At 47.2% G+C, this 17,397-nt stretch overlaps 1 protein-coding gene across 2 annotated transcripts in view; it reads right to left on the bottom strand.

The window, feature by feature from the left end:
* The window catches only part of LOC144174340 (uncharacterized), a 199,173-nt gene that overhangs the window by 107,399 nt on the left and 74,377 nt on the right, over nt 1-17,397 (bottom strand). The window contains exon 2 of one of the 2 annotated variants that reach the window (XM_077702987.1): nt 11,082-11,122. The exons of the other annotated variant lie outside the window; for it this stretch is intronic. The gene's annotated coding sequence lies outside the window, so the exon portion shown is untranslated. The remainder of the gene's footprint in view (nt 1-11,081; nt 11,123-17,397) is intronic. 2 annotated transcript variants of the gene reach the window in all.

Here is a 17,397-nt window from a genome sequence, read left to right as displayed (position 1 = left end):
TGTTGCGAAACTCTGCCAAATTGTAATCCACTGCAGTACACGCCTGACAAACCGAAAGCGCGCGTTGATCAAGCCCTGTCGGTGGGGGACTGAAGCAGAGCTGGTGAAGAGTGGAATCCAAGTGATTTGAAATGCCCGCCGCGGTATCCCTGTAAATGGGCTTCTGCGGCGCCGAAGTTCGGCGTCCCGAGTTTAGTGTAGGCCGAGAGAACGACTGTATATCGAGTCCTGTTCTCTCTCCCCCCTCCTCCCCCCTCCTTCTCCCCCCCCCCCCCCCCCGCCCCCCTTTGTCATTACTCTCCACCTGCGCCTGCTTCCTCCAAGGCTCCGGTCAACCCCATGTGTTTGTACATAAAAAAAAAAAACAAAGTGAGCGGCGAGGTTACAACTTTTACATAAAATTAGCCGCCTTTCTCGCATCGGCTCTGCCATTTGACATGTGGTCTTCAGGCTACAGTTTTCCCAACGCCAGAAGCGCATTTTACAACAAGTGCGGCGCGTTTGTTCTAAAAGTCGCCCCTGGTGACTTTTATGAACGATCACATATCGGTATCATGCGCATACGGTAGCAATGTTTGCTGATGCTGCTTGCTGTTCTTTATCCTTTGTTCCGGCGTTTGAATTGCTATTTTTTTATTGTTCTTGTTTTGGTTTTTTTTTTTCGTTGTCGCGTTGTGTTATTGCTGCGTGTTTATTTCTGACGCCATTCCATTTGAAAGGTGCAAGAGAATGGCGCCTGTCTTGCCTTCCCCGTCTTTGTGCCGTCTCTTTCCGATGCGCTGTTTTGAGCGCCTAAACATGGCCAAAAATATCGCGGAAAGACAGCGCAAGATTAGTACAGCAGTATTTTAATACGGCGGGAGGCTTAGCATCCGTAAAATAAAAACTGTAAAGTGAGAGGTGCTTATGGCGTAAGCATTTTACTTACAGAAATGTAAACCTGGCTTACCCAGGAGTAAAATCGAAGTGAAGTGCTAAGCTAACAAAGTATACTTGCCTTCGGCGTGCTTTGTGTGGCCTTACAGCTATTTATCACTGCTTTAACAAACGGGTATGCTCGTGTCAGGGAGTGGAGTGCAAAACTTTTGATAGCTACAGCTGAATTCTATCGACAGCCACAAATGGCGGAACGAAAACTACCATACTTGGTAGTCACAAACATTACGTGCGCTTGAACGCTTTCAGCCCCCGTCTCCAAACACACACCTCCCCAACACACATGTGCATGTTGTACCCGTCAGTTCAAGCTAGCAACAAAAACGACAGCGCCTAAGTAAAACACTTCTTGCGTCGGTGCATGATTCTGAAAAACGCAACGAGAACAACGATCTCAATCGTAGGTTAGAACTTAAAACTAAAGCGCGAGGCGTACCTAACACTGCCCGAAAGGCACGTAAACGAATATGCGGCGTAATAAATATTTATGTTTACATCTCAGATTTAGAACAAATTAAAATCCGGGTGGCGCATGCCCAGAAACACAAAAATGGAACTTTTTGCCCCTATGTAAACATGATATTTATCATTTTTCTTCTCACTCAGACAATTGCTCGCTGTTGTGTCGTCGACAACCGGGTATGTCACAACCTCGGCGAACGCTCACAATGTCCGTCACATAGGGAGCGCAGTACCCTTATCAGCGGCTTCCGAGCCTCCAACAAGCCACATCTGAAAAGTGCTGACGCAAACATTTAGACAGATGGTGTAGACAGGATCAGACCGCTCATTCTTCAAATTTGCGTGGTAGTTCGCTTTAAATTGCTTAGGCCAAGGCAGCTAACAGCTGCAAGTACAAAAAGTCGCGCTATAAACAAGCGCGTTGCCACCTGCCCTGGTCCAAAGTAATAGGCTTTAAGGTGCGCTGACGCATTGTTTTTTTTTTTCCTCCCATTATAATGCCACGCCGTGCAGTGAAGGAGGCAGGAGTAAAGGGTGGTTTGGGTGCGAACTATGATGCAAGACACGGCAAAAGCGTTGGCCTCCCAGCAAGATCAAAGCTCGCACGCATGCACAAAACTACCGCGCACGCACACTTCTAAAGCAGAAAGCGGCACATGCAGTAACAGTGAAAGGACCCAGAATTTCCTCTAGTTTCAAAGCTTTGATCAATGAGAGCCAGCTGGGTTTAGGAAAGGGCACTCAACCATGGATCACATCCATGTTGTCAATCAAGTGATAGAAAAATCTGCAAAATACACTAAACCCATTTACATGGCATTTATAGACGATGAGAAAGCGTTTGATTCCGTAGTCGCCGCAGCCGTGCTGGAAGCACAAAAAGACCAGGGAATAGAGGAGACCAACGTAAGACTCCTTGAAGACATATATAAGGAATACACGGGCAGGATAACCCTCCACAAGCAAAGCGATGAATTTTCAATTTGAAAGGGAGTAAGACAGGGAGAAGCCATCTCGCCGAAACTATTCGCAGCATGTCTGAAGGGGTTGTTTAGAAAGCTTGATCGGGGAAACATTGGATTAAAGGTAAACGTGGAATACTTAAGCCATTTGAGGTTTTTGGACGAAATAGTCTTGCCGAGTGAGACTGCAGAACACGTACAAGCAATGCTCGAGGAACTACAATCAGATTGCAAGGTCGTGAGGCTAAAAAATTCCCTCGCACTTCCCCGAGGGGGAGAGTGTGTAAGTGCGAATGCACGGTTGTTGATTGCGCGATTACGGTGGATATCGTGATCTTAATGAGTAGTCGAGAGATTACACACACGCACACAACTGTTATGTTCGCGAAAGAGAGATCACACACACACACACACAACTACAAAGAAAGAAAGATGCATTTATTCACAGACACCTATTTGTGTTGTCGTTGTACTTGATTGCTAGAGCGGATCTCAGCTTTGAAATTTCGTGTCAGTACTCCTTTAAGCGGGTGCATTAGCCCTTCTCACGCCCGATTCCTGGCCAATCCCCCACGTGGGTATGTGCCATGTCAGCGGCCAGGCAGCGCGCGCCCATCTCCCCCCGTTGCCAAGGAAGACGAGGAGATTCCTGGCCAATCCCCCACGTGGGTATGTGCCATGTCAGCGGCCAGGCAGCGCGCGCCCATCTCCCCCCGTTGCCAAGGAAGACGAGGAGCGCGCGCACCCGCAGCTGTTGCTATGCGGACGGCGGCGGAATGCGGACGGCGGCGGACGCTTCAGGCTCGCTTAAGAAGTGCATTCGCACTTAAAAAACAAAAATGAATAAATCGAAACTAATGAGGTATAAGCATGCCAAAAACGTCCTCTTCGGCTTAGGAAACGAAATGCTAGACTAATATAACTACCTCGGACAGATGGTTAGTGCTGACCCCAACCACGAGAGAGAAATCCGGAGCAGAATATTAATAGGTTTGGGTTGGGGAGCGTACCGCAAGCACTTCCAAATAATGAAGAGTAAGCTACCTTTATCCCTCAAAAGAAAAATCTACAACCAGTGCATACTGCCGGGGAGGACATACAGAGCTGAAACTTGGCGCCTTACTAAACTAGACAGCAAACTTAAGTCGGCTCAACGGGCCACGGAACTAATAATGTTAGGAGTAACGCTCAAGGACAGGAAACGAGCTACCTGGATCAGAGAACGAACTGTACTAGAAGACATCATAGTTCGAATAGAGAAAAAGAAATTGGCTTGGGCTGGCCATGTAGCGAGACGAACCGACAGACGGTGGACAATTAGGGTAACAGCGTGTATACCAAGAGATGGGCAGAGAAGAAGGGTAAGGCCAATAATCCAATGGAAGGATGAGATAAAAAAAAATCGGTGGTAAACTCCGGACTCGGGCAGCGCCGGACAGTAGTGGTTGCAGGTCAATGGGAGAGGCATTCTTCCTGCAATGGAACTGGCAGGCTAATGATGATGGTGCTGATTAATGATTGAGGGTGATCATAAGTGTAGTAGTGCGGCCGGGCGTGCTTTTGTGGCTTATACTCGCTGCATGGACCATTGGCAGTCTTCAGGCAGGAATTATTTGAGCCCGCCTTGAACCGTATAATTCACGCCTTGGCGTGAGTGAGTTCGTGCCTCTCGCTTTTAAGCCTTTGTTTATTTTTGTGGGAGCATCGTGATTTCATAAAGCGTTTTAAACTGTCCTTTTGCAGTATTCGACTTTACACGCTCAGGCCATTAGGGACGCTTTGATTTCAGAGCGTATCGTGCGCAAAAGCGTATCCTCAGCAAAATAAATAAATAAAAAGAACCAGGAAGACGCGCGCGGAGCAAGTAGATTCTCGAAGATATAGCGTATGTGTACAGGGCCCGCCCGGCCTTTTCCCTCTGTTTCAAGTACAACGCGGAAGGGACGACGTTAGCTGTGCGGTATCATAAGCGTTTGTCTTGGACGATGACTTGACATGCGATACAAAAACGCTAAGCACAGGGCGCTTTTCGGCCTCCTATGTCTGTTTTGCCCGACACGGTGTGCTTGAAATGAAACAATCGCTAATATATCAGACACAATGGAGATCATGAATTGGTTTGTAATTGATTGCAATAGATAATAGATAATTCTCCACACAAATACACATTGTATGCAGAAGAAATAAACCGGGGGATTTTCAGGCTGTCTGGTATGAGCAACAAAGACCAAATATTTGAATTCGATATATACCTTTAATTTAATGTATTTAAACCAAGTTCTTTCGTACATTTGATATGCCACCGAGTTCTGCGTTTACGAGATATGAAGCCTCGAGCATCCATAGGCTGTGATACGGTTCTAGCCAAACTGCGCTCGTGACACACTCGCCTGCACGAAGTATGCCGCTCGCCAGCTAGATGATTGTAGGGTTTAATCAAGGAGGTTGTAGTTTTATACAACCTCTTGGAGTTTAACGCACCGACGCAACGCAGGCGATGAGGCGCGCCGTAGTGGAGGGCTCCGGAATATTTTTACCACCCGGGAATCTTTAACGCACACCGAAACCTTGTACACACGGGCGTTTTTGCTTTTCGCCTCCGTCAGAAAAGCGGGCGCCGCGGCCGGGAATCGAACGCGCGTCCTTGTGCTCAGCAGCACAACGCCTTAGCGGCTGAGCCACCGTGGCGGGTCCACTCGCCAGCTAACGACCGGCTTTACACATGATCACCAGCTCTCTACCAGAGTGAACGACCCTGCCGCTAGAGCCACGCACGTCGTAAAAGCACCGACTCAGCCGAAATACAGTGAAACGTATGCAACTCTAAAAAAGTGGCTATTTTTGTCCCAAGCCTCTGACTTTCTCACAACTTTTCTTTTTTCTATTGGCACCGAGATGACCACACAGTGCAATGGTTTCCTCTTCGCCCGTTCGGCGTTTCTCAGATTAGCGGTGTTGCTCCAACGAGCTTGACTTCAAATTACATTTCAGCGAAACCATCGGGAATTCGTTTCCCGCGAGGACCACCCTGTGCAACGCGAGCGCGTTCGTGTCAACAGCAGGCGTACGCAGCGGACCGAGCTTACGGGGGCGTCTCGGATGTGGCCGCACGCAAAGCTAGAGCGCAACTCATTTTTTGATGCTCCTGGGCGAGGAGCCCCTCTCCTCCCCGAGACGCCCTCGCCGGCCGCCTGATTTGCGAAAACGAGGCTTTAATGCCGTTTTAAGCGGCGCTGCAGCTGCCAGATGCCTCGGCTTGCTCGTGGCAGCCGGATCGAAACTCGCAGCGCTCCCGCCTTCCAGCATGCAGCGGCTAATTTCTGTCTCGATCGTGCCCCGCTTGCACGGGATTCTACGCCGCTTTTGTAAAGCGCTCACGAGTCGTCGAACTTTTCGCTTTTCGAATGCATCTCTTAATCCCCCCCCCCCCTCTCTCTCTCTCTCTCTCCTCTCTCTCCTCTCTCTCTCTCTCTCTCTCTCTCTCTCTCTCTCCTCTCTCTCTCTCTCTCTCTCTCTCTCTCTCTCTCTCTCTTCTCTCTCTCTCTCTCTCTCTCTCTCTCACACACACACACACACACACACACACACACACACAAACACACACCCACCCACACACACACACATATATATATATATATACACATACAGTAATCCCTCGTTATAACGAAATCGCTTTACTGTTCTGGTCCCACCCCCAAACGCGTGCATTTTAGGCCGCATTACTCGGAGCGCACGAAGAGCTGGACCCGCTTAGAGCGAAGTGGCGAGCGGAGGCGTCGCCGAGCGGTGGCGACCTAGCGGCTAGTCAGGCGGTCAATTGGCGAGTTGACAAGTTGGTGTTTCCCCGGCGATTTTCTCGAGCCGGTCATGCTCGGTTTGTGCCATCCGACTCAAGACAAACGGTCGAAATGCGTGGTAGAGTGATTGAATTTTGTTCCTAGACAATGGTCAATGGCGTGGACACGACGGTGCGCGAGCACTGGCACTCGAAGCATATAATTAGAAGTATCATCGAAAGCGGGGCGCCCAAAAACTTGTTTTTCAAACTTCACGGCTGCACACCTCGGGAAAAAATTGCCCAGTAATCATGTAAGGCCCCTAGTTCAGGAAACAAAAATTACTTAACAAAAATACCCGAGAAAGTGCTGGGGAAACAGCCCCGCCGGTAGCGTAGTGGTTATCGCACCAGACCGGTATTCTGGAGGTCGTGGGTTCGGATCCCACCCGGCGGGAATTTTTTAACCACTTTCTTTCCGACTCAAAAAATTCTTCATCTCTTTCTATGACCCACCACAACCTCCCCTTTGCTTTCCGAGGTTTTCTTGATTGCCAAACCTTATTTTCTGTCTTATTTCACGGAGCCCCTCATTTCCCATTTTCTGATTAGCTATATATATATATATATATATATATATATATATATATATATATATAATTGCTCTCTATCTCCCTCTGTCTTTAAATTGTTTACTCGTTTTTATTTATTTGCGTTTTTACGCATGATGATGAAGATGATGATTCCTATTGGTCTCCCCTTTGAAGCGGGGTGATTACATGTCATCTTACCACAAAGGACTAATATAATCATGTTTTACACTCTTTGTTTAATACTAGCGCTGCTTAGGGCAGACACTAAAGCTTATTAGGCCCGTAATACTTTTTTTTCCCTGTTACAGGTGGTAACTGTCCTAGGCAATATTCTGCTTTTCGTCCACCAGCATTCTAATCTTCTTTTCGTCCCCTCGACAGCCTCCAAGTTAACTTCCTCTGTGATACCCTTAAATCCTAGGGCTTCTGAAAGCCCAATATTCCCTTCATGTAGATTTGGATGGATACCGTCACATTCTAACACTATGTGCCGCATAGTTTCTGTTTCTTTTCCGCAGACCACGCATACCCTATCATTTGGTGAATACTTCCCCACAAAACTCTTAGTTCGCAGGCAACCTGTTCTAGCCTCAAAAAGCAAAGCACTGCCCTGGGAATTCTCGTAGAAATTTTCCTTTCTGATGTTCAATTTCTCAGCCCTGTACATCTCTAACGACGTTTTAGCTTCCATTTTTTCCCTCTATTTATTCGTTTCAATCTGCCTTGCCTCTTTTTTTGTTACCTCCGCTGTTTTGAATTCTCCACTGTTCTTTCCGTATTTCATCGTTAGCCTTCTAGTCTTTCTTAACCACTGCGTGCCCAGGCTTTTCAAGTATAGATACCTAAAAACCTTAGCTGCCCACCTTCGTTGATCCATTGCCCTCAACCTCATCTCAAAGCATATTTTACTCTGAGGTCCTCTAACTTCAAACGACGCCCAGCCCATATCTCCCTGAACTGCTTCGTTAGTTGTTTTTCCATGCGCGCCTAAGGCCAAACGTCCTACCGTTCTCTGGTTTACTTCAAGGCCTGAAAGAACGTCTGATTTTAAGCAGAGTACAGCATTCGCAAACGTGAGACCCGGAACCATTACTCCTTTCCACATTCATCTTACTACTTCATATTTGTTATACCCCCACAGAGCTCTATGCTTCATTATAGCTGCATTTCGTTTTCCCTTAACCTTAAGTTACTCCTCGTGAGTTCTTAAGTAGTTATCCCCTTCGTTTATCCACACTCCCAAATATTTATATTCCTTCACTCTAGGTAATTCGCCTAGCTGGATAGACACTACATCAGTGTTAGCGTCATTGAAAACCATTATTCCTGATTTTTCTGCATTGTAATCTAACCCGAGGTCGGTGGCTTCCTGGCCGTAATATTTATTAGCCGCTACATATCGGTTTGGTTATCAGCTAAAAGAACAATGTCGTCTGCGTATAACATTCCCGGAATATGCTGTTGTACCACTTCGCCTTGCGGCATATTGGTTAGGCTAAACCCTACTTGACTTTCTTCCAGTTTCTTTTCTAACCCTGCCATGTAAAGCATGAACAGTATTGGGCTCAAAGGGCATCCCCGTTTCAGTCCCCGATGGATGTTGACCTGCTGGGCGCATTTCTGTCCTTCCCAAGTAAGGTGCACTATATTGTCTTTATAGATTGCTATAAGGAACTGTACTAACTCGTCATCTAACCCCTGGAGTTTCAGCGTTCTCCACAGCCGTTCTCTGTTTACGTTGTCATATGCCCCTTTAATGTCCAAGAACGTAATCCATAGTAGTCTATTCTGTGCTTTCGCGATTTCAATGCATTGCGTTATCACGAGCAAATTGTCATTCAGTCGCCTGTCTTGTCTAAATTCATTCTGCAGTTCCCCAAGTATTTCATTTTCTTCCATCCATGCTTGAATTTCTGATTTTATCGTCTGCATTACGAATCTATACACCACTGACGTTACTGTGAGTGGTCTGTGTGAATCAATACTGGCTTTGTCTCCTCTGCCTTTATATATTAAATTCATCCTACTTTCTAACCAGTCCTCTGGTATTTGTTTGGTTTCTATCACCTTATCTATTGCCCTCATAAACGATTCCTTATTTTTAGGTCCAAGCAGGTTTATCAGTTGCCTTGGTATTCCGTCCGGGCCCACTGCTGTCTGGGGGGAAATCTTTTGCTCTGCTTTTTTCCAATCAAGGTTGCTCAAACTTATTTCCCTTTCCGCAGTCTTCTGTGGCGCTGATGTTATCGGTGCTGGTTTCCCTACCACTATTGTCCTAAACCTCTCACTAATCACTCGACGAATATGCGCCAACGCATGCTCTCCTTCTAAATGTTCCCCCTCCTCATCAATGAGGAATTTTTTATGGTTATCGTTTTTTGAGCTTAGTGATTTTACATGGTTCCAAAACTTCTTGGATGCGCTTTTGTCCTTCTTCCGTATTTCTGCCATCCATTGTTCGCTTTTCTGCTTGATCTATGCTTGCACCATTTTCTGCACTTCTAGTTTTTTCCCACGGTAGATATTCCATTTCTCCTTCACTACTTCGGTTCCATACCAGTTCTTCGTAATCGCAGTTCAGTTCAAACAGCGCTTCCTCCAATCCGTCTTCGTAACCGTATCTTTCCTGACGCGAAGGCACTGTCGATGCAGTATAACTTTCGAGGGAACGCGTCATTCGTCTTTCTTGTTTCCGATTACCAGTACGCTTCGTGGCGGTGGGTGGTCGCAGCCCACGCTGCGTTCGGCGCGAGCCGAATCGTTATTCAAACTCTTTTCTGCTGCAGCGCGGGAAGCGACGACGACAACAACAACAAAAAAGACCTGCGTGAATGTACTTACGTTCCAGCTTTACGCCCGAACAATTGTGTGCCCTTTCATGTGCGAAATAAAACCTGCTCCCTATTGACTGACCGATTCAGCGGACGCGATAATACTGCACGCAATAGTAGAGTCGTGTGCCTACTTGCAGTGTATTTGTGAATTGCCCTTCTGCTTCCAATCGGTTATCGATCCTCTTACTCGCGTGCGTAAAACTGGTCGACAGAAAATCGGCCACTTTCCCCGTATGTCTAAATCACAGATAGCTTCAGAATAACAACGATTAGAACCAACGGTTATAACATTGTTGGGCACGCAGTCCTGTGACGCACATAAACAAGCGACTTCGGGAAGTGGGTGGCACCGGTGTTTTATGCGGCGGCAAAGTTTTTTTTTTTTTTTGGATAGATGCGCTATGAAATGCATGCAGTTAACGTGCGGGCACTCCCACTTCCCGCTTTGCCAAATTCAAACAAATGGGCTCCAGGTCTGGAGCTCGTTGTTTGAAAGGAGATACCAGAACGTCTACGTTCGGCCTCACTGGGCATAGAAATTCATGTTACAGAGAACTTGTAGATTTTAACAGCAGAGCTGTTGTACAAGCCGTGCGGCGCTGCAAGAAAAAATACGAAGAAAATAGTGATCGCTCGCGAGCGCGTTCCTCCCGGCGACCACCGAGCGCCCGAATCGCGCAGTGGCTTTAGCAAAAAGAAAAAAAGAAAAAGAAAACCTCCGCTACCGTCAAGCGCCACCGCACATGTAATGCTTGGCACGAGGAACCCCACGATAACGATGCATATGATAATGACTACTACTAACACAGTGCAAATCAGCTATACGAAACATAAAAATAAGTATCTTCAAACTTTTCCAAATGAGTGGCGACGTGTCCTTCAATGCTCACGTATAAAAAAAATCCTGCAGCGTCGCTTTGGTGCAAGCCTTGCGCGACTTATTGCATGCTTCGCCTGTTAATTAAGCGGATGGAATTCGTCTACAACGCTGAGGGTGACTTTGCATCCACCACTCGCCGCGAAGTAGACGACGACCGTTTCATTGCATATGACGACGACTACTAGCACAGCAACTATGCAAATAAACGATGTCACTGAAACTTAATTATGTGTCCGGCAATGCTCACCTACAACAGCTTCGTCATTCAAGTCTTGCGTTTGAATACAAGCTTCCCTGAAGTTTTCATTCATCCACAGTCGAAGGCTTATTCTGCGCTGCCTTAGACAAACAGTATTGTTCGCAGGTGATCTACAACCCCTTCTTAATTTTTGCCATTTTTTTTTCTATGCGACAGGTGTCAATGTCTGCAGCGACATATACTGCTGAAATAAAGAAATCTATTCCACTTGGACTAAATTGAATAGCTTCAACCGAAAAACGAGGGAAAAAGTTAGGCTTAAGGCGATGCGTCCTTTCTGTTTGTTTGACAGTGAGGTGAAGCCGAAGGAACTGCAGACACTGTTTCCGCGTGCACTAACTTGAAATTCTCAGAATTGAAAAGGGTTAAGGGCAACTCACCAGGCTTGATCTACCACAGGCCACACCAACGGTTGCATTACCTGCGTCCGCCCAAAATAGATAGAAATCAACACAAGAAAATCACCGCAACGTCACTCACCGATCACTGCACGAACAGCAAAGACGTTGGACTCGGGAACAAGGACGCGTAACGTTCGAGCTACAGCGTAAAATATATAACGGCCGTGTCCGGTGCGCGGCGGAGACTTATTTTGCCGTCCGTGCGTGTGCAGGGAAGCAATGTCGGTGCCGACGTCTCGACGTCGCATTAAATTAGCGCAGCGTGGCCGGGGGGACACGAGCTATCCGAGACCAGAAGCAAGCAGTTCGTATACCGTTGGCGCGAGCAGCTCGTATGCCGGTGACAAGTCGGGTATCGTTACTCCCACCAACATGGGGTAAGACTTCGAGCGGTTCAGATTTTCTTTTTCTCCGCCTTAATATTTCTTTTTTACCTAAGCTCCCCTATCCTCGATATTATTACTCAGACAAACGAACCCAGTTCACTAGCGCCATACGTAGCTCCACGGCAACATGTATTAAACGAGGCCTGTACGTTTCTGAGGGACGATGACCGGCCCCTTTCCCTCCAATTTTTTTTTTTTTTTTTCTCGTCGGACGCTGGTAGGTCTGGCGCGTTGCTTCCTGCGGGGCCAGCATCGCGGATGCAGAGATGGCGAAGGCACCTCCGCGACGGAACTCGGTCGAGTTGCCGAGTCAATTTAATCAGTCTCGAGCCAAAGCTTGCCTCGAGCTCGAGTGGCGACGGGACACGCCTCGCTTTTAATAAACGTCACCGACGACAGCCCCAGACGTCGTAATTGAGGCCCCCGGCCATCTCTGCTGCGCAAGGCTCGCACCCCCCCTCGCTACGGCTCCCAAGAAAGACGTTCCCATCAGCGCTGCCTGCCGCGTGATGCTGCCGCCTGCGTGTGCCGCCATCGGGATTGTGTTTGTCTCCGGGCGCGAACCGATCTCCGCCGAAAGAAACTCTTTCCGAATGCCAACAGCGGCGGCGGCTCGTTTTCGGGCCCGCGCGAGAAACTGTCATGGAGCAGCTTTGCGCGTTTCGCAGCCGGAGTTGCCGAGGTGAAGGCCAGGCGGTATTGCTTCAATGGGGGCGGGAAAAGGAAAAAAAAAACGAAAAGAAGCTGTCAGGTCCCTCAAAATCTGGGGCTGGCTCAACCTGGCCGCACGAAAGGAGCACTACAACGCTTTTACTCACCCACTTCTCCATTTACTTTAAATGTGTGCGACTCAAAATTCGGCCTTTCCATCAGTGATGCCGTAGGCAACACTGCCTGGAGGCTGAAAGCCTTGATTAAAAGGAAAAAACGTGCAACTGAGATGGATATGTACCTAAGGAAAATGGCTTCGTTTTGATGAAAGCGGCGACGCACGCGAGCCCGCGGAGTGAAACATTCATAGCCCACACGAGAGTAAACGAAAGAAAGGAGCAGCAACGAAATAACCACGTATACTCTAACTTTGCATTGAACATCAAGCTGATGTCGTCAAACTTTAACCCGCCCGCTTTTGGTGCCCTGAAGTGCGACCTAGAAGTGTAAAAAGCAAAGACTAAACAGCAAGTGCGGACTCAAAAAGGTCGGGCTGAATGACTCTCGGTAGCCTGAATAGCTCGCCACGTGCCGGGAAGTTCCGAAGTCGCAAATGGAAACGTGATGGTCACTATCAGGATGGTGGATCTTGAAGACAGCGAGAGAGAGAGAGAGGCTTTCGCCCCGCAAACGACGTTGGGCGGCACCTGCAGCAATACCGACTTCAAAAAAAGAGAGAAGGTCCTGGTACTGACTCGGTCTCGCGGAGACAACACCGCTGAAAACCGAAGCTTTAATAAACGGCGAGAGATTTCTCGCCGTTGGCTTGGTTCGGATGATGTGGCGGACGTCAGTTTACGGCTTCCTTACTTTAGGAAAGTTGGCCGGGGGCGAACGTCGAAGGTCGTTTATGTTCGCTTTCCAGAACGAGTGTCGTTCGGCTGGTAGGGAGCTGATAACCTTGCCTTTTTTTCTATTCTTACCAGTCTCTGAACGGCTTATTTGCCCCTTCAGAACATCCTTTTTTTTTTTCTTCCTTTTTCCCGTGCGGTTATACTAGTTATGGTTTCGCGTAAGTCTAAAGACGTTTCTGTTTCGCGTCTCTCTTGCAACGTGAAAGTAATGGCGCAATACGCGCCCCTGTTTAGCCGTCGCGTCTGCGGCAAGTAGAAACCTGAGAGACATGCCATCAGTGTTTTTTTTTTTTTTATCGCTGTAGAAGTACCGCCAAAAGTAGTAAATGTTTAATCAATATTTTTTTTGCTCCTGGCGTGCTTGAAAGGAAAATAAAACATGAATACGTAGCATCACACGGACTGTTCCAGCATTTAGTGATTTGGGAGCTGTGCTACCTCGAGAACACTTTTCCGCACTTTCAAGCAAGCCCTCCGGCTTTTAGGTCGCAGCTCCCTGTCAGCCATTACCTGTGTTTCGCAGAGGCGGCGTCCGCGTAAAGCCCGTTCTACATGGTGCGAATTTACTTGCGAATTCGCAGCTGCGACGCCGCTCGTGCAGCAAAGCGGTCTATTTTCGTCGCTGCCGAAGTTACGAGAATAGGTCGTTTTGCCGCACGAGCGGCACCGCAGCTGCGAATTCGCAAGTAAATTCGCACGATGTAGAACGGGATTAACCGAGTGAGCGAACGCAGGAGCGACGGCTGAAAGAAAACGGATAGGAGTGTCTGGCGGAGGGGGGCAAGGAGGGCGGCACGCGAGGCTAGTGCGTCATCTTTCCCACTGCCTCACCCTGACTCTTGTTTCATGAGTCACCGCCAAGGCCCAGACACTTTCCCCAGACGCTGTTTCGTTCGCCGCCAAAATCGAATCAGATGACATTCGCGCAGAGGTTCAAACACGATTTGCAACAACATGCTCGCTGCTTCCCCATGCGTGGCTAATCCGAGCCGCGTGATATTTGCGCGGGAGATTCAAACATGATCTCCAACAACACACCGGCCGGCGGCGGCGATGCGCTGCGAGGCAACAGCAGAGTAGCGCGCGCCGCCGTGCGTTCGCTAATCACGCGATCACTTCCTGAGACGCAGCAGATATGCGCCGTGACAGAGAAGACTCAGTTATAAAGCAGAAGAAGCACATCGCACATGCTCTTGCTGCATTTTGGTAAGTATCTGCGAGCTTAATTTTTTTCTCTAGAGAGGAGGGAACGTCATTTTCGAGAGCACACCTTATAGACTTGCGCACCAATCGGTACCATCTTTCCCTCAACAACCAGACTAATTCAGTACTGCGCAGCTGCTGTTTCACTCACCCCACCCCCTCTGGAGCCAGCGTTTTATCATCATCATCATCAACAACAACAATAACAACAACATTGCCATCATCATAATAATAATAGTCCGTCATTATTCCTCGTCATTTCAGATGGTAGTGCAAGTGCACCTTGAAGGCATCTCACATTGTTCTCCGAATCTCTTGTTCAGAGCAGCAATCTACTTATACGTACACGTATGTCATTACGGCTCCCCAATCCACCTCCATCCCAAAGCAGCAGTGTTCTGGGTGAAATAGGGACAGGTAGTGTCCAGGTTATACATATAGCTGTCCCGACCGGAACGGTTCGGGACTCGGGACGTTGTATGAAAAGTCGGGGCAGCCCCAAAAAATCCGGGGCGGTTGTTAACTGTGAATCGAAGCGGTGAGAAACAAGTTAGTAGGAGCTTGTACCTCTAGTGTACAATACTTTCTTCCTATGTACAGGCTTGTGTACCTATATATACCATCTAGGCCATATATAAACTATAGGCTTTATATATCTATAGGCTATGTGCAGCTATAGACTAAAGCCATAGGCTATATATAAGCACGTACCTATATAGGTAAAGGCTTGTGCACCTATGTATTTGTTGTTTGCCTTTTCGTTGTGTTCTCTCCATTTGTACCCTCCTGCCAAAATCCCAAAACGGGATTGCAGTTTAAATAAATAAATAGAATAAAAAAAGTACATAGACGAGGCTTAAAAGGGGTTTTTGGAGGAAACACACAAGGAATGTAAGGGCACGGCAGTACTTAGAAGAGTGGGAAGTGTCGTATCATGACGAGCATCCGTCAAGGAGACACTGTATCTCCGAAACTAACTGCAACCTGTCCACGGGGGGTATTAATAAAGCTTGTCTAGAATAAAAATTAAGAAATGAATTAGAGAATATTTTACCCACTTGAGAGTTGTAGAAGACAGTGTCTAGCTCACCGAGTATTGAAAAGACCTGGAAATATATCTTCAGAAACTATAATCATAAAGCTTAGTCGCAGGCTGAAACAAACATGAAGTAACCGTTTAAGCCCATTCAGAAAGCATCCACCTCGACGGAAATAATGTAATCTGATAATAGGTAGGCGAGAAAAGTTATCTTCAACATGTTTTTAATGTTGATACCAAATACAAGAAAGAAATCACAGGTAAAATTACCATGGGCTCGGTAGCACTCGGCAAGCCCACTGAAGTAATGAACAACAAGCTGCCTCTAATATTAAAAATAAAAGTATACAACCAATGGGAACTCCTCCCGCTAATTTGCCGGGCAGAAACCTTTTATGGCCACTACATCCAACGAGTCATTAGATCCAACGAGTCAGGAAATCCCTTAAGTCACGTGTTGTCCGAGTCAGAACATCCAAAAAGTCAAGGCATCCACCCGAGTTACTAGATCCACTGTGCCAATCTACCACCCGAGTCACTACATCCAACGCGTCACTATACCTTACGAGTTATTGCGTCAGACGTTAAAAACGCGCGTGCTTGTATTTCTTTGGTTTGGGTGCGCAGCGTTTTGTTTTCAGTTTTATTTTGTTTTTGCCCGAATCCTGTGAAGTGCTGCATAAGATCAATCATTTTGTTCGTTTATGTTTTACTGCTCTGTGGCAGTTCCATTTTGTTTTTGTGTCTCTTTTGCTGTGCTGCTTAAGATAAATCTTGACCAACTTGGAGCCTTACTAAACATCTTGAAAGAAAACTTTGATCTGCCAAACGAGCCATGCAAAGCAGAATGATACAAGTAACCCTTACAGATTGGGAACAAGCGTCTTGCATTAAGGCACAAAGCCGGGCAGAAGTACCCCCACCTCAAATTGAAACGAACGAGTGGAGGTGTGCTGGGCATGTAATGCGGAGAAATGGAAACAGGCGGACCATCCGGGAAACAGAGTAGCTACCGACTGACGGCACTCGAAGCACGGGGAAGACAAATATCTCGATAGAGGAACGTGTTAACAAACTCCTCGGGCAAATAATGGATTCAGGCAGCGCGGGATAGCAGCGGTTGCAAGTCTATTGAAGAGGCCCTTCTCCTGAAGTGGAGGCAGTACTAAAGCACGATGTTGGCACAGCTCGGTACACATTTAGACCATTTCAAAGCAGAGTAGACACGAGGACATAAGAAGGGACAGACAAGGACGCTCTTGTTTGCCACTTCTTACGCCCTCGTCTCTGCGCTGTCCTTGAAGTAATAATAAATAGGGAGATACTGATTATGATTATGATGATTATGATAATGATTATTGAGTTAACCGTTCAAAAAGCGCTTTTCAAAACGAGACAAAGCTAGCGCTTGTGCTGTCTACACATGCTCCCCTACCCGTCTTAACTCTCTTCTACGCTCTTATACCTCAGTCCAAGTACCGATCTTACTGTGACAGAATCTAGCATGACTGGAACTGTGCACAAAAAACAGGACCAGGGAAGAGAACACACCCAACGCAGAACACACAACTGCGTTGTGCGTGCTCTCTTTCCTGACACCGTTTTTTTTTTTTTTTTTGCGCAGTTCCAGTCATGAACCATTTTCAACTAGCCCGGCTTTTCACTCTGCTTCAGGAGCTAGCAGTGGAAATAACATTTTGTGAAAAAAGCACGAGATGTCATCTTCACCTCAAGAAAAGGCGTGGTTTATTTTCTGGAGGTCCGAAGAAAGCTTGCAAATAAAAGCGAGGTTCGGTTTCGCATGCACACGTTTCGCATGCGCATGTATGTACGCACGAATAAATGTGCCTTAAGGGGTGCCCGAAACATCAGTGGGCGTACATGGGTGGCTGCATGATAGAGAGGAAGTTGTTTCTTTTGTTCGCTTTCTTTCTCCGTGTGCAGTAACTTAGTTTACAACAGTGCCTATTGAAAAGTCACGAAATAATGAGCATGATACTTCAAAGAATCCTCTTAACCTAACATCCATACCTCAACTCCTCAGCGAGTAACGTTTCTTTTTACGTCACCTGCTAATTAGTTGACTCTTAATCAACGGCACA

Source organism: Haemaphysalis longicornis, unplaced genomic scaffold, assembly GCF_048455015.1.
Source record: "Haemaphysalis longicornis isolate Haplotype H1 unplaced genomic scaffold, Haemaphysalis longicornis Haplotype H1 scaffold_3, whole genome shotgun sequence".
Classification (NCBI taxonomy): domain Eukaryota; kingdom Metazoa; phylum Arthropoda; class Arachnida; order Ixodida; family Ixodidae; genus Haemaphysalis; species Haemaphysalis longicornis.
Note: the sequence above shows the minus strand (reverse complement) of the source record. Positions and strands in the feature narration are given on the sequence as shown.